We start from the raw sequence: 25,830 nt of genomic DNA on the forward strand, positions 1-25,830 counted from the left end.
ATATTTCTCATTTACTGGTCACTTCATCCTGCGGCAACTGCCCCTTCTTTGCCTGCCTGTGCTCTCGGTATGCTTTCTGTCGTTCGGCGATCGCTTCTGGTATCTCCCTGTTCCACCAGCCTTTCGGTTTCTTTTTTTCCTTTCGAACCAACATGATGTTTCTCTTTCCGTATTTCTGTCGTATTTACACTTAGAAGCTCACCATATTCCCACTCCTTACTTGGCCACTTGCCAGTTTCTTCCTCCACTCTAGCAACGATATTTGTTATTTGTTCAGCGTTCAAATTCGTACTGGCCATTTTGCATTGCTTGCTCTCTTTCCCAACTACATATCTCATTTTCAAAATGATGCGTTTATGGTCACTCTCTATGCTGCTATACCCTTCTTCATCAATTACCATTTCTGTCAACTTATGAATTCCTTCTGTCATCAGACCGTAATCAATGGTCTGTTGCGGTTTCCCACTTCCCACGTGATCTGCCGTTCACACTTAGGCCCTGTGTTCACGATAACGAGGTTATGTTGCTAACAAAGATCTAGTATTGACTTCCCGTTGTTGTCGGTATAGCCATCTAAATACTGTATGTGGGCCTTCATGTCACCTAACACGATAATTTCAGCATCATTCCCGAAGCCCTTAATATCAGCGCGTATGCATTCCACTCTTTATTCTTCTCTGTGCAATTACTTCTGGTCCACAAATACGTAACACCCAGCCAAATTTTTTCCACCCATTGTACCTGATAAGCAAAGATGCTCTTGACATTTTGAATTTACTCTTTTCCATTTGGCTTCCTGATGGATGAGCATTCCCCCTCCCCCTCCCTTTCTTTCCGACTTAGTTCTATTCCACCTTTCCCAAACATAATTCTCAATCACTGACGGCTCTTCTGAGTCTCTAAAGTACGTTTCTGTCCCCGCATACCATCCTATTTACTCCTTATTTAACTGCTCCTCAATCTCTACCCACTTTTCCTTTCTTCTGCCGCCCTGCATGTTTATGTAGCCTATTGGATGGCGAGCTCTCTTTCCTCTTTTTTTCTGTTCTCGACGGCGACGCTCTTCTGAGGTTCCCCTAGGGGAACTTCTTCATTACTACCTACTCTGGCCTCCTGAGCGCCCGTGGGCCCCCTAAAAATGCAACAGTGCGACCACCAAGTCGCCAGCCCACTTCTTCTACCTGCCTGTAATTGAAGTGTATCCCGTCTCGTTTAAAACCTCCACACCTTCTCACTTCCCTGTTTACTTCGATAACCTCGAAGCCTTTCTCTCGGCTCATTTTCCATATCACCTCATTAGCAGCCACGACGGCTCTTTGTACGTGACTGTCACGCACAGGCACGTCCGGTACCGTGTACACCAAGACCTGCACCTGAGGTGACAGCTCGCGCAAGTCACCCACCTACTTCGCCATGCGCTGGCATAGTCCTGTCCCTTTCCTCTTTAGGACGTCATTTAGCCCACCTGCTACTATGACAAGGTTGTGCACATGGGCTTTTTCCGCGAGCTTTTCTTTTGCTCGCTCCATGACAGAACCCAGTGTCCGCCCTGGAAATGTCCCTACCGCCACTCTTTTCTCGCCTTTCACCCTCTCCACAATTGCTTTTGAGTAACCAGCCAGGTTTGAGTCACCAGCGATAATCACCCTTTCACTATCTCCTACCTCTCCCTGCTTCCCTTTTGTCGTTTTCCGCGTGATTCGGACTCGACAAGGGGCATTGTCCCTTGGGCTCCTGCTTTTTCCGTGTGGCGGCCTCAATGTAGGTGCCGCTCTTTCCAAATAACCCTTCATCATGTTGCACGTATTCCACGTACTTTGCTGACACTCCCTCTCCTGTCGGGTCGGCGGTCTGCGTTCCATTGTCACGCACATTCTCGTTCACAATGGCGGCCCTGTTCAGCTTTTCCTAGGCTGCTACGTCTCTTTTCAACTAGTTTCCGTGCATCACGCTCCCTATTTAGCTCATTTTTGGGCTTTTGCACCTGTTTGGCAAGCTCTTCCTAGAAGGACTCCATTTTCTGCAGCCTAGTATCAACATCACAGTGAGTGCCGGTTGACACTATTCCCTCTCCATTCTCATCCGTCCCCTCATCTGCCTTGAGAGACACCCCGCGAACTGCCTGCTTTCCCGGCTTTCTTGCGATGTATCGCACGGGTTTTTTTATGCAAATACTGTAATATAATAATGCAGAGCACGTACCCTTTAGCAAAAACCGATACGCACAAGATACAAAGCTTCAAAATGTCGCAAAGCAACTCACCACTGTTACAAAAGCAATGAATGTTGCGGAGACCCAAGATATGACACGCTCTCGCACGCGCTCAACAATGCGCCTACGCTCTCACTTTCCTACCAAAACATGCACAGTAAAACCACTAACCGCTATTAGTCTGAACTATTAGTCAACTACCAGTATGTACTAGTAGTCAACTCAAGTATTAGTAGTCTCGACTATTACTAATAGCTATTAGTATCTCTAATTACTCAACGTCCGATCCGGCTGCGCGTGTTGAAGCACGTGGCGCGAAAGGGCGCTCTAACCATCCAGCCAAATTAAATGTAAACGAAACACACCCGAGCGCACGAAATACGAGGGACAAAAATAAAGGGAAAAAGAAAACCACCCAATTACATTATAAAGGCAAAAAAAAACCGGCAAATAAAAAACAGAAGCAAGCTCAAAGCAAGCACAAGGACGTATGATTTCGTCGCCGCCACGGAGCCCCGAAAAGCACGTCCATTCGCCACGAAATCTCAAGCCACCGCCGACTGCAGCGCCACCTGCTGCTGCAGCCTGGACTCATTACTGGCAAGAGGAAAAAAAAATGGCTGTGGCTTAGGTAAGGTTAAGCCCAGGATGCGAAGCACACTAGCCTTTATTTTAGTTGTTGAACCACTGTTTAGCCTGGTGAACTGCTGTTGCTTGGCTATATTTGGTTCGGCTAGACGAAGAAACAACTCATGCATTACTGCTTCGCCTTCAAGAGTGGAACGCGACAGCGTTCCCGTCGACCCGCCAAGGGGTGTAAGACAATGGGCTACAGGGCAGCGACTACGCGCCCCGCATTGGACGCGGTGAGCGTCGAGCAAAGCAGCGTTCGGCGCGGCAACGAAATGTGCGCCTGAGCAAGAGACGCACGCCTTAGAAACAGCTCGTTTCTAAGGCAACACCGCATTCACTAGAGGCGCTTTTGTACCGCTTTGAAGCATCGTACTCGTGGCTCAGTGGTAGCGTCTCCGTCCCACACTCCGGAGACCCTGGTTCGATTCCCACCAGCCCGTCTTGCAAGAGTTGAGCCAAAGCCACTTCTCCTCTGTCGTGACGTCACGGTGTCACGTGGTTTCAAGGCGACACCGCCGCGCCTGAGGAGCTGGGTTGAGCTCTCGTAATATGCTTCGCATAATAATGGTGCAACAGAGGGCCTCCGGGATTGACAGTTGTGGTTGCCGCGGAGGTCACGCGTGTACGTTTGGAACTCGCCGATTGCTCGCCGTGGTTTTCTCTCCCGCGTTCGCACATCCTTTATGTGCACGGCAAGCGCTGGGTTTGCAAATGTACTTTATGTGTGTGCGTGCGTGTGTGTGAGCGCGCGCGTGCATTGATGTCCCTGCATAACAATCACAACAACTACGGGCTGCTTCAGATATTGCGCATTGAGAACATTGGCTGTATTACTGCCCTTCGGCGCCCTTTTACGAAGCGGAATATCTAAACGTTAGCAGCTGCATTCGTCACAGAGCAGTATTCTTTTTTTTTTCTTCAGTGAAACCTGGCGACCGCTTTTCTGGCTGCAGCAGCAGCAGCAAACGACTTTATTGGGGTCCTGAGGAGCTAAGCGGGGGCCTGCAGGTCCCTACCCAGCCGCTGGCTAGTCCCATGTCGGAACAGAGAGGCCATGCCTCTCCGCTCGTTCACGGGCCCTCTGGACAGCCAGGAGCTGGACGTCCTGTCTCGGGTCTGTGATGGCCTTCGTCCAGTCTTCTTTGTCAAAGTCCTGTAACACAGGACACTGCCACAGCATGTGATTTAATGAGCTAAATTCAGTGCCGCAATCTGGGCAGAGTGGATCGATGTCCGGGTGGAGCTTGTTCAAAAAGCCCCTAGAGGGGTAGGACCCCGCCTGGAGCATGCGGAGCGTGCTAGCTTGTGGCCTGTTGAGTTTATGATGGGGGAAAGGAAAACTCTGCCTATTCCCTCTGTAATGAGAGGTGATTTCCTGAAAGGTAACCAGTGGATCACTGTGGACGAGCTCTCCCGAACTCACCCGAGACACCATCCCGTCGCGGCATGCGAAACCTCGCGCACGGTCGTGGGCTATCTCATTGGGGTTCAGGTGACCCGGTAATACGTCTGGTCCCATGTGAGCTAGGAACCAGACTATGTGGTGAACAATGTCAGAGGGGTGTTTGCCGTTTAGAATCATGGCTGCTTCTTCGGCTATCAATCCCGATGCGAACGCTCTAACGGCTGCTCGGGAGTCCGTGTACACCATAGTGCGTTTTGAGTCCAGTAATGCGAGAGCTATAGCAGCCTGTTCCGCCACATCGACCGAGGAGGTTTTCAGCGAGGCTGCCGAGAGGAGTTCTCCCTTGTCATTGACTATGGCTACGGAGAACTTGTTGGCACTGGCATGTCGCGCCGCGTCAACAAAGGTCTCCGTTCCGGATATGTTCTTTAAGAAAGTTCTAGCCCTCGCTAACCTTCGACCTTTATTGTGTTGGGGGTGGACATTTCTCGGAAAAGGGTCTACAATAAAGGAGTTCCTTGTTTGAATATCAAGTTGCGTGGTATTTCCCTGATTGAAGCTAGGACGGAGGCCTGCCGCATCCAGAAGTGTTCTGCCTGCTTTGGAGTTTGATAATCTAATAATTTGTGCTGGTCTTTGTGCTTCTATTAATTCCGAAGTTGTGTTGTCTACTCCCAATGTCATGAGTTTCTCTGTGCTAGCCGTGATTGGCACGCCGATCACCCTTTTGATACTTTTTGCGCATAAGCGTGTCTAATTTATCCATTTCCGTTTTCGTCCAATTGAGGGCCGCGACTATGTAAATGACATGGCTGATGAGGAAAGCATGGTGAGCCCTAAGCAGTATATCCTCTCATGCCACCTTTCTTGTTGGACACTCTCATGATTAATCTAATAATATTTTCAGTTTTCGTGGTGAGTTGGGCTATAGTCTTAGCGCTGCATCCCTTTGAGTTTATTGAAAGCCCTAGTATTTTGATAGAGTCTACTCTCGGGATGGTGTGCCCATCTATGGTACGAACACTAATGGGCACCTGATCGAGTTGGGTGAGTCCTCTAGCACCTCGTCTAGCCTGTCTGTACAGCAGGAGCTCCGACTTTCCAGGCGAGAGTGCCAGTCCCGTACCTTCCAAGGAAGACTCTGTAACATCCACAGCCTCCCGTAGAGCTTGTTCGACCGTAGCCTCCGATCCTCCAGGACACCAGATTGTAATATCGTCAGCATATAATGCATGACCTACGTATGGAATTGCTGCAAGGCTCTCCGACAACTTGCACATTGCTATATTAAACAGAAGGGGTGAAATAACTGCCCATTCGGGAGTACCCCTGTTTCCGAGTGTGAAATATTCCGAGACTGATTGCCTCAACTTTATGGCCGCCGTCCTGCTCTCGAGGAAGGATGCAACGAAGGAGAAGAATTCAACTCCTAAGTTCAAGGCCGATATTTCCTGAAGGCAGTGGCGTAGCCAGAAATTTCGTTCGGGGGGGGGGGGGGGGCTCAAGTTGCAGCTCGGCCTCCTCCTTAAGAGGAAACATTAGGTCTGATGCTCCTATCTAAATACATGTAGAAGGAGAATTCGTTTTTCTCGGCAACCACAGCACCAAATTTGACGAGGTTTGTTGCATATCAAAAAAAAAACTTAAATTCTAGTGACTGTTTGTTTCGAATTTTCGATTTAGTTCGTCAATATTTTATAGAAAGTGGCAAAAATCGAAAATTTTCAGAAAACGAGACAATTAAGTTTACAACTCTGTAAATCATCAATGAAAATTGATATCACAATTCGGTGAATCGCACATAATAGTACATCTACAGCGGACAAAATTGATATGTTGCACATGAGTCTAAAAAAATTAAGTGTTATGGAAATACGGCTTTTGCAGAGCCCTTGTAGATAACATAACCAATTCACGTAAGACACAAATTGACATATCGAATTTGTCCGCTTTGAATGGTGCAATGAATCCCGTTTACAGAACCGCGATATCTGTTTTTGATGCAGAGCTATTAATTTGTAAACTTAGTGCATCTATTTTTTTCGAACTTTCGAATTTCTCAAAATATTTTAAACAAAGTTCATGCCCTAAATCGAAATTCCGCTTCCAACAGACACTTGAATTTACCTTTTTCTCTCAAATGCAACAAATTTCATTAAAAGCGATTCAGGAGTTATCTCAGAAAGCGTTTCTGCGTTTTACATGCATCTGAATAGGGAGTTGGGCCCCAGCTAAAGCTTCCTCTTAAACAATTTGCCTAGGGATCAAATACACGAATATTACCTGCATTGGCATTGCCAAAGATGCTGCAAACGAATTCTTGAACGCTACGCACTGTCAATACAAATAAAATATGTTTTTTTTTATAAACGAATATACTCGTATGTGCCAAAAATTGTGCACAACATAACTGATGTGAATGCTTCCATGTTTTTTGTCTATTTAAAAAGTAAAGAAACTATCACACGAACTTTAGAACTGCATCAGTTCGAAGCCAGCAAAGCAGTGCATGCCGCTGATATGAAAGATATAATGACCATGAAATGAACAAGTTGAGAACAAATATATTAATGACACTTTGTCATTAAAGATCCTTGTTTACATCCTTCTACATATGCGACGGCCAGTGAGAAATCTCAATGACGCTGTCATTTGTTTTAATGTATTCAGCAGCAGCAGCTGTCACCGGTCGTGTATGGTGAGTAATTGCACCGAAATTATAGTCGCAACAGAGAGCACGTATAAAAAGCAGGAGTTCTGCATAATATACGAGGGCGAGTCAAATGAAAGTGAGCCAATGCGAATATATGACAAATGGGGCACTTTATTTAAAAGTAGTCTCCATGAGCATTTAGACATTTGTCCCATTGATTAACGAGTCGCGTAATTCCCGTCTCATAAAGCTACTTGGGTTGTTGCTTCAAAACCGTCTGCAACTGACTTTCACGTCATCGTCCGAGACGAATCTGGTTCCCTTGAGCTGCTTTTTCGGTTGCCCCAAAATGTGGAAGTCCCAAGGCGACAGGTCTGAGCTGTATGGCGGACGTTGCAGCGTTTCCCGCTTGAACTTTGCCAGCTTTGTATTAACCACATCAGCGACGTGGGGATGGGCATTGTCGTGGAACAAGATGACCCCATTCGTCAATTTTCCACGTAGTTTATTCTTGATTGCGACACGCAGCCGATCCGCGGCGTCTCACAATATCGGAAACAATTGATAGTCTCTCAAGATTTAGCAAATTCTATCAGTAATGGCCATCGACGATCGAAAAATAAAAGTCGACAACACCTTTCTGGCGGAAATGACGGCCTTTGCTTTCTTTGTGGGTTGTGAATTCGAATGTTTCCATTGCAAGCTTTGCCGTCGTGTTTCAGGCTCGTAGTAGTGGCATGATGGTTCGCCTCCGATCATAATTGCAAACAAAAGATTGTCACCCTTATTGTGATACCGGATCAGATGAGTAAAGGCAGCGCTGATCTTCTCCGTATTCTGGCGGCGGGTCAAAATATTGCGCACCCATTGCGCACACAAGAGCCGATAAATGAGATGTTCATCATTTATGGCGTAAACCAAACCGTGACTGATGTTCACACGCTCTGCCAGTTCATCGATGGTTATCCTCCGTTCTCGTCTCATCAACTCATCAACCTTCGCAGTTTTGTTAGGGTTGATTGCACGATGGCTTTGGCCTGGTCTGGGATCGTCTTTGCAACTTTCACGTCCTTCTTTGAACCGTTTGTTCCAACGCTTCACAGTGGCCAATGAAATGCTATGTTCCATGTACACGGCAGCCATACGGCGACTGATTTCTTTTTGGGAAACACCTTCAGCTGTCAAAAACCTCACGGCACCACGCCGCTCAACTTCTGGAGCGTCCATTACGGCACGCAACCATGTTCAACCCAGTGTATGAGAGCATTAAAGAACATTTATCCTCACACCTGCGTATCACTTTTTGTAAATGAGAGGTGCCTGTGTGCTACGTGCAGGCCTTGCAGATAATGAACAGAACCAGAATTGCGCGGTGTGAGTAGGCTCACTTTCATTTGACTCGCCCTCGCACATTAGAAATGCGAAGATACAGCTTGATAAAGGGCAAAAAAGTGCCACTGGAAACAAAGTTCACTGCACGTTTACACAAAACCTCGCAACAAGATATTTATTTAAACATGCGTATAAGTAAGTCTCTAATAAATCTACGTATCTAAGAAAAAGTCATGGTATATAATATAATATAATATAATATAACGAAGAAGAAGAAGAAGTGTATCTGTTCGGTCGCTGTTTTTGTGCGGTGCTCTGAGTTTTCTGGTTTTTGGACATTTACGGCTACCATTGACGACGATTGATCAACAAGACGTCGGGCGAAGGTTCAACGAGCCAGGCGCCTTACAGGTACGACATTTCTTTTTGAGAACCTGGCTATTACACTGCCGCTACGGTGGTCGGAAGCCGAGAACATCGTAACGAGCCTTATGCTCGTCCAAACGTAACAAGCCATATGAATGATGCTACGGGCCGTAATGAAAAGCCTGGGGCCTTGCAAGCGTCACAAAGCTTCATAAAGCCGGCACGTTTGGTTTTCCACAACTCGGAATCAACTACAGCGAATTCAGGAATAATGGCTGACGGTGAATTCGAGAGCAAGAAGCTTCGCCTAGAAGACAAGTACGATGACACAACATCGAATTATGAGTTAAGTGACGAAGAAGAAATGGGTGAAGACGCACCATTTACTTTGGTCACGTACAAGAAAAAGCGAGCCGAAGGCATTTCGGTTGTCTTTCGCCCAAGTGAAGGTACTACTTTTTGGCAAGTAAATCCAAACCGAGTGTCTGCCGAAATAGTTTCCGCTGCCAAAGAAAAAGTACAGACTTTCAGGACGAACAGAGGTGGAAGTTTCAGTGTCAGCTTGCTTCCTTAGCGTCGGCGAAACGCCTTTTGATGCTCTCAAGTGTAGGCGGCCTGGAAGTCAAGCCCTTCATCCCAGAGTCATACACGCGAAACGTTGGCAAAGTAAAGCATGTGCCTCTGCAGTATACAGACGAACAACTCCTAGACTTCTTGAAAGCCGCAGGAGTTATATCGGCACGCAGACAGATAAGGTATTCCCACCAAGAAGATGGAGCAGTACAGTCACATCCACTTCACACGGTAATTCTGACTTTCAGAGACGATCGCCCTATTCCAGGAAGAATTTACTTGGGTTTCACTAGTCACCCTGTCGAGGAATACCTAGGACCAGCGCTTCGCTGCTATAATTGCCAGAGATTTGGGCACATGGCGAAAACCTGCCGTAGCACACGTCGATGCAAAATCTGCTCAGAAGATCATGACCACAAGGAGTGCAAGTCAGTTCTTCAACCTAAATGTGCAAACTGTGCGGGGAACCATGCCGCCTCCTTCTCAGGCTGTCCTCAGAAAAAAGCAGCGGCACAAATGCGTCGACATGAACTCATCCATGGAAGACAACCGCGACGCAATGAACCCGCCCGAAACCTTGAGATTGTTCATCCAGTGCCAGATCACCCACCTCAGCGGGCACCGGAACCACCACAGCCAAGAGCACCGACAAGCTATTCCTCCTCTAGAGAACAACCAACAGTGCAATCAAGAGACCAATCAAGAGGATCACAGTCAAGTTCCCAGTCTTATGCATCAGTACTACGGAAACCCAGACGACAACAGGCAGAAAGTAATACACAAGAAAGCTCCAGTACTCGCACACATTCCTCTCAGCGACCTTACTCATCTACTGCAGAAGTAACACCAGCTAATAGCGAGCATACCACAGCATCGGTGACACAACTGATTTTGCCAATGCTTTTCGCAGCTCTTAAGGCAATCCTATCTGCTCTGCCGGAAGCAAACAACCTACCAGAAGTGAAAGCCTTGTTGCCTCTAGAAGCACTAATGTGTCAACAATCCGGGCCCAAACTGCGGCAGGCACTACATGAATAACCACTACAAAACTGTCTCCATATTTCAGTGGAATGCCAACAGTCTTCGAAGGAAGTGTGCTGACTTTCGTAAACTGCTTGTGCAATACAACTTCCCAATACTTTGTATTCAAAAGGCGGGAATCAATGACGACTTTCGCCTCTCAAATTATGTGATATACAAGACTTCTCGTCAAGGTGCTGTGAGCAGAGTGCTCCTGTGCGTCAGAAAGGACCTACCATCTTATCAAATTCAGTCCAGTGATTCAGACTTCCCGGAATTCATCGCATGTAAAGTATCCTTTGGCAAGCTCTGTATAACAGTGATTAATCTATATCTACAACCTTCAAACCGGATTTCAGTAGAAGCGCTAGTGGATATCTTCAAGATAGCTCATTCTAATGTATTTATGTGTGGCGACTTCAATGCATACGACATCATCTGGGGCAGTGATCATTGTGATGCACGGGGTAACGTTATAGAGTGCACCATAGATAAATGCAACTTGACTGTTTTAAACGATGGGTCGCCAACATTCCTTCGTGGATATAATTACTCAAGCTGCATAGATGTTACCCTGTGTTCACATGATCTAGTGAATGGTGTGGGATGGACAACAGATATGAAAACGCGCGGAAGTGATCATTTTCCCATACTTGTTAACCACCCTAGCATGCACTGTGATATCAGGCGTTACAACAGACTAACCAACTGGCAAGCTTTTCGGTACCGCCTAACGGATCAAATTAATCAACATGCAACAGTGGAAAAATTTACAGAATTTTTGCAGGACAATATGAACATATGCACAAGGAAGGTCCCAATTCCAAAAGATTATGCTGCAGTTGACGGAGAATATGAACACCTAAGAGCCATCCGACGCCGATCCGAAAGAGCTTACCGACGGAGCGGAAGTTTAGAAGCATACAGAAATGCTCAGGAAATACACAATGTAATGCGCAGACGAATGGAAAATCTAGGTAAACGGCGCTGGCGCGACTTCTGCGGCACGCTGTCTCCTCACACGGCTGTCCCACGAATTTTTCTAGTAATTCGTTCTTTAAGCGGACCTGTAACACAGAGCTTCCCATTTCGTGCTCTCGCTGTAGCACGGGACACGTGTGAAATAATAGTTGCAGATGACTTTTGTGAGCTTATTTCCAGACCTGCTTTTTCATCGCAATGTGGAGAATTTGATATTTCAGTAGTGTTGGCTAAGCGCAAAATTACTGCTTGCTACTGGGCCCAACATCCTCAATTAGATCATACTTTCACATTAAGCAAGCTTCAATGTGCAATTGCATCATGTCGCCAAAAGTCCGCTGCTGGGCCGGACGGCATTACGTACAATATGCTAGGAAACTTCGGACCGACAGGTATAAATGCTCTGTTAGACATCTATAATAACTTATGGATGGAGGAAACTGTACTTGACTCTTGGAAAGTCGCTCGAATCATACCAATTTTAAAACCTGGTAAGACGCTTTTGTGCCTTGAATCCTTCCGCCCTGTTAGTTGAGAAGTTGTTTATGCAAAGTAATGGAGAAAATGATTGATGCGCGACTTCAATGGTGATGTAATGAAACGAATGCGCTGTCCAACTACTTAGTAGGTTTTAGAAAACATAGACGCACAATGGATGCAATATTAGATATAGTACCCTGTGTGGAGCACGAGCGTGCACGTGGGAACATGACTATATCAGTATTCCTAGACATCAAGAGGGCATTTGACACTGTTAGTCACGTTCATGTTTTGCTAAGCATGTTGGAACTTGGTCTGTCTGGTAGGTCCTTGCGATGGATTTCTGAATTTCTATCAGGTCGCAAAATCTTTGTTCAGACGGGTGAAGGAAAGAGTGCTGAACATGTTGTCAAACAGGGAGTACCACAGGGAAGCGTACTCAGCCCCTTCCTTTTTAACTGCGTCATGGCTGATTTACCAAGAAGGCTTCCATCACAATTAAAATTTTCACTGCATGCAGATGATGTGTGTATTTGGACATCTGGGTCTAATGCTCAACTACTTCAAATGGCACTGCAAGACGGCATGAATATAATCAACAAATTTTTGAGAGAGAGAGGAATGGTACTATCACACGCAAAGACAGCTGTATTGCCCTTCACTCGAAGGCAGTTAAAAAATTTCACTCTTAATCTGGAAGGACACCCTCTAATGATTGTCACACAGCATCGATTTCTAGGCATAATACTTGATAGGCAGCTATCCTGGGCACCCCACATAAAGAAACTCGAAAACGAGGTCAATGCCGTAGTGACTGTACTTCGCAGACTTGCAGGCACATCATGGTACACGGACTTTCCCACACTTCAGAAGAGCGACTTCAAAGACTTTAGCTAGAGGACTACGCCTATGTCTAGGAGTTCCACGAGCGACTTCTAGTTCTCTTGTAATAGCTGAGGCTCGCCAATCACCATTTCCAGTTATGCGAACTACAGAAACATGCCGGCATTATTTCCGTCTTCAAACCCAGCATAAAAACCACCCATTGGCTCTAGACATAATGAAACGAGATAGAAGTTATGTTCACATAGAAATTCAAGAAAATCTTCACATATTGCCAAGAAATGAATTTTGGAACTCAGACATCGAATATCCTCCATGGCTGCTTACAGTTCCAAAAATCGAATTGTCAGTAGATGGGATATTCAGCAAAAGAGACATGTTCATTCGAGCTGCTCAACAACTAGCGCTGTACCAGATATATATGCGGTATTCAGGATACACACACGTCTATACAGATGGCTCCAGTACAGCAACCTCTTCAACTTCATCATTCATTATACCACACCTCAACAAACAAGAATAATTTGTTAACTCGTGCGACTTCGTCTACAACGGCTGAACTGTTCGCAATCCTAGCTGCGATAAAATTTATATTGTCAGTAAGAGATGCCCAAAAATGGGTAGTTTTCAGTGATTCACAGGCGGCTCTAACATCACTCTGCAACACAAAGGGGAAAACATTCAGTGACAGTATAATATATGAAACACTTAAAAACCTCACAAAGGCAAGCGAAGCGAAACATGCAATAGCATTCCAGTGGATACCAGGGCATTGTGACATTCCTGGCAACACAGCAGCCGATGAAGCAGCACGACAAGACCCTATTTAGTAGTGAGCGGAGATTATGCTTATGAGCGGAAGGAGAGCTGTACAAGTTGAGAATGAAAATGTTACATCGGATTTTTCCGTGGGGGACGATTTCAATTAACTGTGCCTCGAGACCGGATTTCTTATCCGAGTTACAAATTTTGACTTCGTGCTCCTGAAAAGAGGTGTCTTTCCTGACGAATGTGGCGATACCTCTGCCATTTTCTCCTTTATGGCTAACCGAACGGTAGCCCGATAAATTTACCTTCTCACTAAGTGTTTCTTGCAAGAGCAGCACGTGCGGCATTATCGCTTGCGCTTTGATGAGCTGTAATAGAGCAGCCTTGCGCCTTGAGAAGCTGGCGCAATTCCACTGCCAGATAATTAGGTTTCCGGTTTGCCCTGCCATTTTGATTTCTACTGAACTAGCAGAGCCTGCAGGGTACTCGTGTTATCGGGATCCTGCTGTGCTTTCTTAGCTTTTGCAATGGTGCCAGTGGTGATGATTTTGATTTTGCTAGAGTCTATCATTTTCATTTTAGACTCGAGGATGCCAACTCTACGTGTTAGGTGGGAGATGTATACTGTCCATATGCTCGACAGTGCTAGATTTAATAGCTAAGGCCTCTCTCATGTGCGTGAGCGATTCCTCAATTATCTTCAAGGACGCGAGTATGTCTGGCTCTGGCTTAGGGTCCTGAGCGGGGGACTCGTCAGTTTGCATTGGCTCTCTTTCGGTGGTCGCGGAGGGGGGGGGGGGGGTAGCTTTGCGCTTATTCGACCCTTCTGCTTGAACTGGGATGGGTAAGGCTACTTCGCGGGGTTCACGCGAGTTACGGAAGAGCTCGAACTCAGCCCTCAGCGTTCGTAATGCCTCTTTTAGCTCTGCATTTTCCTTCTTAAGCATTATAATCTCAGATTGCTCTCTTTTATGCTCCAGCGAGATGCCCTGTGTTATCTTTTTGCCGCTTGGGGTGTTCATCCTGGCCTTGTCCGCCCAGGACATTGGTTCCTGGATTCGGACCCTGGAACCCGACCGTCCTCTCGAACGGGAGCGTCTGCTGCTATTGCCGCGCCCTCTGGAGCGAGAGCGCGATCTGCTGGATCGCCCACTGGATCGGGAGCGTCCTCTCGATGCCGATATGTTGCGGTGGGGAGAGTAGAAGGGTTTCTCTCCCGCCATTGCTTCTCCGCCGCTAGTTGTGTCAAAGCCACGCGGTCTTGCCGCCCGCTGTGCGCGCCTGCGGCGCCGCCGTCTTTGGCGCACGATGTATGGCACCTGGAAGCGCTGTTTGCGCTTGCGGTCTGCCGTTTGGTGTGCCCCACCACAGATGGCGCACTTGGGATCACATTGATGATCCTCCGATGGTGTGAGCATGCCACATCTGCGGTATTTTTTCTGGTCTTCGCCCTTCGGGCAAACGTCGGACCTGTGGCCCAATTCTTTTCTGGCTGATACAAAATTAAAGGAATCCCGTGCAACCGACAAGGCACAATGGAGGTGCTCTTGCCGGGCTTGTCATCCTCGTGTATTTCGAAATACTAAACACATGCGTGCTTACCGAGCGGAACGAGCTGACGAGTGTGTTTTCTGCAACCGAAACGCTGAGCCATTGGCTGAGCAGACGATCAGGAACACTGCATGATCCGTCGTTGAAAACGTGGAAGCATAGACGGCGTTATTGATGTATCTTAACAGTTCATATCATTTAATTTTTGCAAATTATAAGAATTTCAGTTGTGTTTTGAGAGCGTTTTAGTTTATAAACGCAGAAAGTGTTGCGCAGCATGTTTAAATTTCGCGCGTTAAGCACGCCGGTCGACCGCAGCGCTCTGCTGGTGGCGTCATCGCAGAAACGCCCTCTTGGTTCTCCCATTGTTTTTCTGTACGGACGATAAACTGCCCTATTCCGTACACCATAACATGATCCATGGTTTCACATTACATAACAGTACTAAATCATTCATTGAGTACATTACATTCTAGAAATACAAAGCTATTTGTGAATTCGAAATAATTTTGGTTTGTATAAAAGTGTTAAAAGTCAGAATCGAAACGAAGGTGAAGCCAGATTTTTATAGAGGAGGCACTGGTGAAGCGCTTTCAACAAACAAAAGAGATCTGCAAGCGACATCGGCTGCATGCCGCACCACATGGCCGCACTGTTACGTAATTCCGCTTCTGTGTGCAGTTGTGTTAGTTCTGCCATTGAATGAACTCCACTGACCGTTTTCGATATGGTTCTGTGAAGTTATGCGTCGCAGCATCGGGCAGTGGTCCCAGCAGTGCAATCACGTTTGCAAGTGAGCGGGTTGTCGAGAAACAAATACATTTCGAGCGCGGCATGACGAAATCTGACTGCAGCTAACTGTGCGGGAGCCGCAGTAGAAAAATGTGCTGCAAGGCGTTTTCCGTACGTTTATCAGAGGCAGCATGTGGCCGGGCAGACCGGCGGATGCGTAGCGCCACCGCTATTCGCTGTGCTAGCAGTTTCCCGTCTCAAAGTTGGTGGCGCGTGTTCTCTTCTTTGTGGGCGCCCATTCACTATCGCAGTCCGCCCAGCAAATCGCGCCAAATCAGTGGGTGTCGTGTGGCAACCAACTGAACACGCTCGAGTCATCGCTGTTTTGTTCGGTGAGTTTAGGTGGCCGGCTCTGCGGGAAATAACGGCACTGCATGTGCGGGGGTTCATTTGCACGCATGGTGCGGGCGCGCCGGTTGCGCGTGTACGCGTGCTGCTGCACGCGCCGGTTGGCTGGCTCGTTCACTACGGACGCACTTCGCTGCGAATCGCCAAACTGCAAATGCGGCACCGAGGAGGGCGTGTCAATAATGCTTCAGCCATGCGAGCGGCGTTTGCGATGCCCCCGAGATAAATGATAAACGCGTATTCTTACATGATAGCTTGCTGTTCAAGAGGTTTAACAATTACCTATGCAGATAGGCTGGCCTCTTGTCTTTTGTAACATAAGGTGGTACGACTTTTCGGCGCATGATGAAAATCATTGTGGCAGAACAGAAGCATCAGGTAAAGGACAGTACCAGGCCAGAGCATGCTAGCCCAGGCCGACCTTTCTGACTTTCTTGTAAATTATCTCTCTCTAACAAGCCTTAATTGTTAATAAAGTTTGCACAATTAAAGAAGAAAAAAAAATGCAGACCCAACTCACAATTTGGAATCTATGTGAGGTGATGCTTTCACAAATGGTGGTACCTATTTGATGCTGTACAAAGACTGGTTTGGTTTTATTTAGTTTCGTGATTGATGAATGTTATGCGGGAATCGTAGCAAGACATGCCCATTCTCCGGACTGGCCAAGAAGGGGCCCATACCCAATGCGACAGACTTGAGTGGCTAAATGAAAGAAAATAATGCAAATCAAGCAATCCGTTAAATATATCTAATTAACTGTTCCATTAAAAAAATATTTTCTTTAGAGTTGCCTGTGGGCCAACATTATATGTCCAGGTTTTACGCAGGAAGTTTGGTTGTTTTACTTACGCAGAACAAAGGTGGGAATATTCTTGGTCAAACACAAATGGGTTATACAAGCCACTCCATGCCTACCATTTCCTTTCCACTCTGCTCATGTAGTTGCGTAACATTTGTATTTATACCTACATATATATAAGGTGAGAAGTGACCGACCCTACAGCAAAGCAAGCCCGGGGATGTAGGTAAACAGAGCTTCAGTTTAAGATTATGCAGAATCAACCTACATGTTGAAATCTTGAGAAAAGAATCATTAGTGAAGTGGTTAGATAAATGCCATGCAGTTGATTATATTCTACACAGCGTCTTGCGCTATAGAATTTGCCTGCCCACCAGTGAAGATGGCAAAATGCAGAGACCCCACCATATAACGTATTATTGCTAGGACAGCATTACTAACTTGCTCTAGTCAGCATGCTGACTAGAGCAAGTTAGTAATGTAACAGAATGGACAACTAGGCTAGTTGGTTTACTTGCATCTTGAAACTGTAAAAGTGCACAAAGACGAGAACGAAGAGAGTGGACAGGACGAGGCATGACGAGTAATATATAGTTAGTAGTAGTAATTTTTTTCCGTGAGCACCACTTCTTTTATTCCCTCTTCCAGAGAAATTGATAGCTCATTGACAGCGAAGCAGATAATCCCTCCCCCCGTTGTCCAGGCCTCCTCCACGAAAAAAACATACGGCTGGCTGACACACAATGCTTCCTCACATTCCTCCACCGACGTTGAATAACACACCTTTCTTTTCAATTGTACACCTTTGCTACTAACACACCTTAGGTCATTCCCTCGCCCACCCCGTTACCCCCTCTCCCCTTTAGAAAAACCCTACCTATATATACTGTGCCAAAGAAAGCATATGTCACCTCGAAAAAGACAAGTCACTTGTCAAAACGTTGGCTCTTGGTTTTACCTTATTCTCGTTTTGCTCCTTGTCTTGAATTTCCATCTCCTGCCTTCCCCGTGTTTTCCCTGGATTTCTGCTGGAATTGGTGAGGTGGCCACAGCTAGCTAATGAGCATGAGTTGCTGGCAATAGTTTTGTGATTCTGCCAGCAGAGGATGACAAAAATTGAAGAAAACGAAGATGTTAAGAATCCGTGAGGCAAGGGCTCGTGCCAGCAGCATCTTAGCAGTTCGATTAATAAACCGCATCTGACGGATTTAAGTCTCGGTCTTCAACATAGTTTTTGGTGCTGTGAAACCCGGGAGAAGACTGGTGTCCTACACCGACAATGGATCAACTGCAATGCAGGAGACGTTTACTTTGAGGTACTGCTACAAAACTCGTCTTGTCCACCACTGAAGCACTACAAGTTGAGCATGCTTCACTCTCCGACCTACAAGTTATTTCGATGATCTGCAGGTCAAAGACTCGGCACTTGCAGCGCTCAACAAGAAGACTGCTGACCTCAAATGATGGTGACGAGTATGAGGCGGAAGCCACTGAAGCTCTGGAGTACCAAGGCAAGATTCGCGACGCCATGAGCCGGGTCTGCTTTCCTGAATTCTGCTGCAAGGCCCAAAGACAGTGCTACCCAGAGCATTGTGAGCAAATCCGCCACCCAAGGCATCTCCGCTCAAGCAAGTTCCCGAGCAGTGATACGAGTTATCCTCCCGAAACTACAGGGAGCCCTTTTCTCCAGTGAACTTTGTGAGTGGCAGGGCTTCTGAGAACATTTTGAGGCCACAATCCATAACAATCGCAAACTGTCCAACATGGAGTTTTCGTATTCAAGATCATACTTAAAGTGGCACTAAAGGTTAATATTAAATTAATGTGGACTGTTGAAACCTCGAAACGCTTGTTCCATGCGAAGCAGAGACTTATTTTGAGAGAAAATGCGTTCTGAAGCATCCGTGTACCTCTAGCGCAGTTCAAATCGCCCGCCCTTCGATCGAAGAGTGGTGACGTCATGGTCTCATAGTGATGTTGCGCTGTCCGTGAGTAAAACAGCACCCGCAGACGCCGCTACGGCTTTTCTGCGTAAAACACAAATGCACGGCCAGAAACAGAGCCAAGACAGAGCCGACAATAGCGCGAAAGCGGAACTATGGGCCGAGTCTTATAACGGTTCGGCTGGGGAACCGTTCGTTTGGCCTCACCTGAACGGCCAAAATTTTGGTTACGTCACAGGTCGTCAGAGGCAGCGGGGTGGTATCGCAATTTATGAATACGTCACACATCTGTCAATCATCTTCAAAGCGAACCGGTCGTAGGAACCGGCAAAGAGGTTGTCCGCTTTGGGTTCCATTGCGATGGCTGGGCTGTTGGGTTGCGACCCTGGTCGCGCGACTCCAGAGACACGCGGGCGTCACGAGCACGTACGTTGGTTGCCTCCAAGGATATATTACTTGCCTTCATCGTCCGCTTGCCGTTGCTCTTTCAGTGTTGACTACGGCTGGAAGTGCGATACGCGTTCGAAGAAGTGACGAATAATGAGTTGCACCGCCCTTGCCGGCTTTCCTAAGTAGACCTTTTGCAGGCTACGCTATCAAATGGAGGAGACTCGAGTGCAAGAGTACCAGTGGTCATTCCACGCAGAGGAAGGAATATTGCGCGCTGCGGTTCATCGCCACCGGCCTGCAGCTCCCAGAGGTCAGTTGGCGGCGAAGCATTCATTGGAATGGCCTAGATCTCTGCTGCCGACATTGTCCACAAAGTTGCTCTCGCAATTACTGTGTTGGCCGGTAGAAGGGCTGGGTCAGCTTTCCCGTGACCTCCGCTTCAAAGCCATGCAATGCCAAGGAGATATTTGCATGGTGAGATCGAATTCCCAGTGCTATCGCCAGCATGAATAGCTCGCAGATTGCCGTTCAGCAATCAGCAGGGGTCAACCTAGGCTGCTTCAGCACTTCCTTCGTTCGGCTGATAAAACAATACAGTCAGGGTGGGAAGATATCATGTAGATTTCTTATTTGGCTGCCCTTTTTTCTCTAGTTCGGGAGTGCCACGCTTTGTTCCTCAATTTCACGGCACAGCGCGCACTTTCAGCACCACACTCTTCGATTTTACTTCGCGCAGGCAGTGTAGGGCCCGTATATCGTAATGTTCGACTTCAAGTTCCATTGCTTCTATCACGTGATGGGCTGTGGAGCAGATCGCAGGAATAGCGGCAGCGCGGCGGCAAGCAAGTCTTGTCCGAGCTGATGACGAAGGAAAATTTATATTTTATATAGTCATCGGCTAGTAAAGATGTCCCCAAGAACCAGTTTGCGGTTTTGTCGCGCTCGCTACTTAAGAAGTGCTGGCAGTGTGTTCCTGTTGCGCACATCTTGCTAGCTCCTGGTAGCGGATGACATAGCGCTGCGCTCTGCCAACTCATTTACGCTTGCGATACCGCCTGTCAGCTGAGAATGAAAAAGAATGGCATTAATAAATTACTTCTGCATTGCTTAAACGCCCGGCACCACACGTTTATACTTCAGAACTTGGTGTATAATATTTAATTTATATTTTACATTTATTTAGCAAGCAGAAACATTCTGCAATTCTTCGGTTAGCTCGTCATGTAATGACGTACACTTCAGAGGTGGAACCCTTTCATCTATGGTCGCGCCCTTCTCTTCTTCCACCACCGGCTTGGGAGTGGCACATTTAGTGACGTAAGCGGCGAAGCGAACGGTTCGTGTTCCGAACCGTTATAAGATTTGGCCCATGGTGGCTAGCGGAAGGGAAAGCGTGCAACGATAAGCTGGTTCTTTATTTTATGATGGCAACTTTGACGCTCGTTGCAGTGGATGACCCTGACAACGACACATTGGCTCGCGATGCTGGGCTCGACTTTAGCGATTTAAGCACTGATGAATGTGACCTGCTGCTGAGGACCCGCGCTGCCGGCGTTGTTGCGTACTACTACGACGGCAACTTACGTCATGGCTGTACATATTCGCACATCTGTAGCTTTTCCTTCATGACAACCAAATGCCGCACTCACCGCCCAGTCTTCGACCTGCAGTTATTCTTGCGCTTGGGATAATGCAGGCAAGACCGACGGAACAGTGCTACGGGAAAGCATTGCTTTGAAAGGCACTCCACACGGCTTCAGTAAGTCGGCATTTAACTTGTAATTCTTTGAACAAGAGTGCAACGAGCACACTATGCGATTTTTCGGCTCTTTGCCGATGTACTGTGGCAGAGGTACGGCACTTAACCACTTCGATCAGTTAAGTTGTTGGCACACAGTGATAAGTAACGTTGGATTCGCCGCTGCAACTGCCCTTGGCCAAGTTCCGTGGATCGTTCGCGCATCCCACGACATCACATGGACGTGGCACTCTCACTGCTTGTTCCAAATGCAAGTTTCGCGAGGCAGCAGAACCAGCGCAGCACGATGCGATAACGAAATAACTGAAACAGACTGAAACTATAAAGCGCGCGAGGCGCAGAGTTGAGCGAAAACGAAACCTTTCGACCACCTATACTATACTGAAGGGTAACATCAAAATTTTATTTTTTCTTAGAATCGAACAGAAGCAGACAAGTAACATTTTCTTCCGTCTTATAATCTAATGAAATGATCTTTTTAATACAAGTAGTTGAGTACTAGTGACATAAATTATGATGAGTGCCTTCGTCATCGGGCTAGTACCGGAATGTCGCTGCGGGGTCTCAAATCGTGTCATGCATTTACCTCAATTTCTCGGTTACTAAAGCTCTGTTCACGATTATACTGACGCTTAGATGTTCTACAGCATTGCTTTATCACTTTAACTTGACTTCATAGTAATCTTTAGTGTTCCTTTAACTGGTGTAACAAGTATGTGACGTCCCCTTGAGTATAATCTTGGCCTGCCAGGCTCGGTGGGCTACATTGGCCACGGCACCAATATATACCGACGAGCACAGCTGCTTGTTGGTCAGTCATCGTTCATCACCACAACACTGCGGAGCGTCTGTCTAACGGAGGGTGCCTTGAGCCCTCCCTCGTTCACGAACCTAGGCAGATTGCGACAATCTGAACAGCAAAACAGGAAATCGAACGTGTGCGCCTGGCAGAAGCGAACTACACGGTAGCGGTGAAAATGCTCTAGAGAGGTTTGGCCGTCATACCGCCCTCGTTGGCGACCATGTTTACAGTTTGTTTGCCATCGCACCTGTCGATTGCCCTTCTTAGGTATCACAGCTGTGGGAACACTACGAAGAGTTGCACTTTTGCACAAGCTGCCTCAACAGCTTGAGGGTTCGAGCATCTGAATATGCGGTCATGCTTCATGTCCTTAGCAATCTCTCCGCAAAGTCAAAAGCGTGGCAGTTTGGGCGAGTTGGTATGTCACGACTGTTTTAGGCCTGAAGTTGGAAGTTAGCACTCACTCTGCTTTCCGTTCCCTTTGATTACACCTACCTCCTTCCTTTTTTGCTCTTTCTGAGCTGCGCTACAAGCCTAAAACAGTCTCTGCAAAGATATCAATCACCATGCTAAACCGTCAATGCACAAAGGAGTCTGAGGCTGACGATAGAGTTACTCCAAGTTCACAGCAAGAGGCGGTGCATAAGGTCATGAAGTTCCTGCAGGAGCAAGCCAAAAGCAGAAAATAGAGCCAGGTCTCCCATTCAAGGTCCCTACCGAAAAACATCCGCGCGAGTGATGCCAACCTTGTCTACCACAACTGGTACCGTCAGCATTAGCGCTGGTTGTAGGATCTGCATAGAACGACCATCCCTGCTATGTACTGTGCAATCAATGTGACCACGCCATAAAGGATTGCCATGTCACAATGTCAGCCGACAAGATTAGATGCAGACTAACGGCAAAGAACTTGTTTTAAAGTACGGCAGAGACTGACACCTTGCACGAAAGTGCCACAATGCAGCATGGCTTAAGTGCAAGTACTGCTCAAAACGCCATCTTTCAGCATTTTGCGCCATGTGGAAACGAGAGCAACAGCCTATCAGACGAGAGCAATACACTTGTCAACCATGACACAATGAAAAGTGACAAACCACTGGTGACACATGCTCCTGCTAGCAGTTCTACGTCAGCACCTGTGCTGATACAAATGGCAACAGTGTGGGCATGCGGAAAGCACAATTCTGTGTTGATCGGCAGCCAGAGAACGTTCATTCAACATGACCTGTCCAAAAGGCTCGACCTGCCCTTTTTTGGGACAGAAGACCTCTCTGTGCTGATGTTAGGAACTTCTAAGTGTTCGTGCCATTACAGTGTAGTCAAACTACACAGTCGGTTTGACTCCCGTGACATCACAGTAGACGCTTTGGAGGTACCGGAAGTCTGTACCATGAAGACTCCAATCATCGAACAATATCGCCTCACGCTGTTACATGAATGCACGATGCTTGTTGCTGATGGGCATTGACAGGGTGATCGGCTGATATTGACAGTGTTCTTATAGGCTCAAGACTAATAGTGGGTAGTGACCAGACGAATAGAACGCCTACGCAGCGACCTCTATGCAGTAGAGACTGTCTTTAGTTGAATGGTGCAAGGTGTTTACCCCTGAAGGCCTGCCAATGGTTTACCTGCTTCAAACAGCAATACGTCTCCCCTATTCCTTGTGTGTGAACAGAAGAGGAACACGCACACGAAACTGAATCGACAGAGACGTGGTGACTTCATGTGCAACAGGCATCACCGACACCAAGAGAACACCAACGACACTTGCCAACCCACCAAGGGAGTTGCTCAGCTTTCTCTCTCCTTCGTTCCTGATTCAACTTGTATCGTCACTCAGAATGTTGCAACAGAACTGGCGTCCTACCGCCAGACAAGAACGTTGATGACCCCAGTCAGCCTCGTTCCAGCATGTGCTCAAAATTTCCACCATGACGACGCATGACATTTGAATGAGTCGCCACCATGGTACACCAAGGTGGACCAGTTGTTCAGAGTTCTAGGGAACAAGTGCTGAGTGAAAACACTGTTTTCAACGATGGTCGACTTCATCACGGGCCTGTAGTCGTTCTCTAGAACTCTGAATGAGTGGTCCACCTTGGCGTACTACTTTGATGACTCGTTCACAGTTCATTCCCTATAACGCATTTACTATACCTTCTTGGTCAGAGACTGACATGTTTCTTTTTACATGCATTTGGCTTTCTCAGAAAAGGCAAATTTGTAAAAAATAAAAAGGAAGCAAGCTGCCAGTTCTCATCTATGATGTGCTAATCTGCCATGCCAATGGTCTCTGCACAAACAGTTTGTGTGCTTGGCATGAATTGAGCTGTTTAGGTTGTTATGCAAACTATTTGTCCCCCCACTATAAAGCTTCTTACTTTGTATAATCTAGAAATGCTTCTCATGATTACTGGTATTCACATGAATGTCCACATGAGAAAAATGATGAAGGCTGTCCTAAATTTGTATTTATGACACCACTGCTATCAGGTGTATCCACATATCACGATACATGCTTACATGCATGTATTATGCCTTGCAAGGATCTTCTGACCTCATCGCTAGTTATAGGAGGGGTTTCTGTATCCTGTTCATTACTGTTTCTAATGGAGGTGTCCTGACTCCTCTGGGTACTGTACAGGTAAGTATAGAATTCTTCCGCTTCTTTTACTATATCTTAGATATTGCTGATATTATCCTGCTTATCTTTCAGTGCATACATCTTGATTTGTCCTATGCCAAGTTTCTTTCTTACTGATTTCAGGATGCATTGATTTTTTTATGGCTCCTTCAGTCTTTCTTATGTTGTAGTTTCAAATATCAGTTATTTTCGCGTTGTTGATCAGTTATGACAGTTCTGCAAATTCTATTATCTCCCAAGTTGGACACTTTCATTCTTCGTCATTTCTTTACTTGGTCCTTTGTTACTTGGGAGAGCTTGCCTACTGGTTGCCTTGCTGCCTTGCCTCCCACTTCAATTACTGCCTCTGAAGCCATACTGGTTACGGTTTCATTCATTATCTGTCATCTTCATCTCTCTGTTCTAAGGCTGCATATCTGTTTGCAAATACCAGCCTGAATTTGTCTGCTTTTACCCGTCTTGCCTCTAGGTTGGTCTGTTTCTTCTTGACCAATTTTACTCTCTCTCTTCAAGTTGAGGTAAATCCTAGCCCTCACTAACCTATGATCACTGCACTTTACCCTACCTATCACTTCTACGTCCTGCAATATGCTGGGATCAGCAGAAAGTGTGAAGTCAATTTGATTTCTTGTTTCACCATTAGGGCTTTTTCAGGTCCACTTTCTGTTGCTATGCATCCTGAAAAAGATGCTCGTTATTCGAAGCTTATTCCTTTCTGCGAATTCTACCAGCATCTCTCCTTTAGCATTCCTAGAATTGATGCCGTAGCTGCTAATTGATTGTTCACCAGACTGCTTTCTCCCCACTTTTGCAATTAGGTTGCCCATTACTATGGTACATTGAGTTTGCACTTTTCTCATTGCTAATGCAATATCTTCATAAAACTGATCTACTTCTTCATCATCGTGACTGGATCTTGGAGCGTAGGCTTGTACTACCTATAATCTATACCTATTATTAATTAAGTTTGACTATGACTACAGCTACCCAGCTACCTACAACTCACTGCTTACATAAATACCTTGGAAAATATCTACACAGATTCTACTTTTCTACTCTTGTGTCCTGTCTTCATGCCTCACCTCTTTTTTGCATAATGAATCCTTACCGACTAGCTCGCCTTTCCGTCTTTCTATTCTACAGCTACCTTAATTCTACACAAGAAAAGTAGTAAGATACCTGTAAAGAAAGGGGTCAGACAGGGAGATGCAATCTCTCCAATGCTATTCACTGCGTGCTTAGAAGTATTCAAGCTATTAAACTGGGAAGGCTTGGGAGTAAAGATCGTTGGCGAATATCTCGGCAACCTTCGGTTCGCCGATGACATTGTTCTATTCAGCAGCAATGCAGACGAGTTACAACAAATGATTGAGGACCTTAACAGAGAGAGTGTAAGAGTGGGGTTGAAGATAAATATGCAGAAGACAAAGATAATGGGAACAAGAGTTCAGGATCGCCAGTCAGCCTTTAGAGTCTGTGAAGGAGTACGTTTACCTAGTTAATCACAGGAAACCCTGATCATGAGAAGGA

At 46.5% G+C, this 25,830-nt stretch overlaps 2 protein-coding genes across 5 annotated transcripts in view; one reads left to right on the forward strand and one right to left on the reverse strand.

Moving 5' to 3' along the window:
• The window catches only part of LOC135920498 (uncharacterized), a 166,260-nt gene that overhangs the window by 115,768 nt on the left and 24,662 nt on the right, over positions 1-25,830 (reverse strand). The window lies entirely within an intron of this gene.
• Positions 1-25,830, forward strand: part of LOC135920499 (methylthioribose-1-phosphate isomerase) — a 199,286-nt gene that overhangs the window by 38,631 nt on the left and 134,825 nt on the right. The window contains exon 1 of one of the 3 annotated variants that reach the window (XM_065454776.2): positions 15,633-15,941. The exons of the other annotated variants lie outside the window; for them this stretch is intronic. The gene's annotated coding sequence lies outside the window, so the exon portion shown is untranslated. Of the gene's footprint in view, positions 1-15,632; positions 15,942-25,830 lie in introns of those variants that run through there. 3 annotated transcript variants of the gene reach the window in all.

This window comes from Dermacentor albipictus, unplaced genomic scaffold, assembly GCF_038994185.2.
Source record: "Dermacentor albipictus isolate Rhodes 1998 colony unplaced genomic scaffold, USDA_Dalb.pri_finalv2 scaffold_16, whole genome shotgun sequence".
Taxonomy (NCBI): domain Eukaryota; kingdom Metazoa; phylum Arthropoda; class Arachnida; order Ixodida; family Ixodidae; genus Dermacentor; species Dermacentor albipictus.